Source organism: Tachyglossus aculeatus, chromosome 1, assembly GCF_015852505.1.
Source record: "Tachyglossus aculeatus isolate mTacAcu1 chromosome 1, mTacAcu1.pri, whole genome shotgun sequence".
Lineage (NCBI taxonomy): Eukaryota > Metazoa > Chordata > Mammalia > Monotremata > Tachyglossidae > Tachyglossus > Tachyglossus aculeatus.
Window position 1 is genome coordinate 49,895,533 of NC_052066.1, and position 1,649 is coordinate 49,897,181.

At 42.3% G+C, this 1,649-nt stretch overlaps 1 non-coding gene across 1 annotated transcript; it reads right to left on the reverse strand.

The window, feature by feature from the left end:
• Nucleotides 1-789: 789 nt before the first annotated feature.
• LOC119937188 lies at nucleotides 790-927 on the reverse strand. Its single transcript, XR_005453941.1, has one exon. It is a non-coding gene; the product is annotated as a small nucleolar RNA SNORA7 (small nucleolar RNA).
• Between the last annotated feature and the right edge of the window lie 722 nt (nucleotides 928-1,649).

Below are 1,649 nucleotides of genomic sequence, written 5' to 3' on the forward strand. Positions count from 1 at the left end.
GTCTCCCCCTTCTAGACTGTGAGCCCACTGTTGGGTAGGGACCATCTCTATATGTTGCCAACTTGTACTTCCCAAGCGCTTAGTACAGTGCTCTGCACACAGTAAGCGCTCAATAAATACGATTGAATGAATGAATGAATAGCAGACAAGTGGCAGAGTCAGAATTAGAACCCATGACCTTCTGACACCCAGGCCTGTGCTCTATCCACTAAGCCATGCTGCTTCCTGTCCGCAGGAACCAACTGAGGGAAGCAGCTTACTAGCTAGTCATAAAGGCAGGACAGTTAGATATGTGCACTCAGATGGACCCATAATCCAATAAATAATACCATAACCAATTCATACCCATAACCCGCTGTTGGGTAGGGACCGTCTCTATATTTTGCCAACTTGTACTTCCCAAGCGCTTAGTACAGTGCTCTGCACACAATAAGCGCTCAATAAATGCGATTGAATGAATGAATGAATAACCCCACATAGCCCTTCATGTGAGCTCATTATGGGCAGGGATCGTCAGTCTTTATTGTTGTATTGACTTTCCCAAATGCTTAGTAGAGTACTCTGCATACTGTCTTATACCATCGAGTCGTTTCCGACCCACAACGATGCCACAGACACATCTCTCCCAGAACGACCCGCTCTCCCGCTGCAATCATTCTGGTGGTGCATCCATAGAGTTTTCTTGGTAAAAATATGGAAGTGGTTTATCATTGCCACCTTCCATGCAGTAAACTCGCGTCTCCACCTCGACTTTCACCCATGCTGCTGCTGCCCAGCGTGGGTGAATTTTGAAGTAGCAGAATGTCTTCCACTCGCTAGCCACTGCCCAAGCTAGGAATGGAATGGACAGGCCTCTGCTTGACTCTCCCTCCCGTAGCCAAGACTGGTAGAGTACTAGAAACTCTCCATGTGCGACCATGAGAGGGCATGCATATAGTAATCACTAAATAAATGTGATTGAATGTATAAATGAATGAATATATTATATATTCTATATTACTTCCTTCTATCTGCAATTCATATAAATGCCTATCTACTCCATTGGATTTTAAGCTCTTTAAGAGCAGGAATCATGTATATTGATTTGTATTGTTTCCTCCCAAGAGCTCGGCACACAATGTGTACTCAATAAATTCTAGTATTTGACTGACTGCTTGATTAATCAATCAATCTAGTGTATTTATTGAGTGCTTACTGTGTACAGAACAGTGGACTAAGCGCTTGGGAGAGTATAGGAAAATAGAGTTGGCAGTCACGGCCACACGGAAGTCACAGTCTAGAAGGGGAGACAGGCATTAAAATAAATAAATATATTGATGAAATGTAGAGAAATGTTATGGAACTGAGGGCTGGGTAAATATCAATATCAGTTAACTTGCACTTTCCATACAACACCCGTTCTAAATAATTTCATGCTTTACTTCAATCTGAAAGATACATTTAACTTTGCTAACAAGATTCTAGATAATCTACACCCTGTCAATCAACCAATCAGTGGTATTCACTGAGTGCTTACTATGTGCAGAGTACTATGCGCAGAGCACTATGCTAAGTGTTTGGGAGAGTACAGTATAACTGAGTTTTTCTTGTTTGGTTTCTTTTAATGGTATTCGTTGAGCAGCATGGTCTCTGGGAAGCGGTATTGCCTA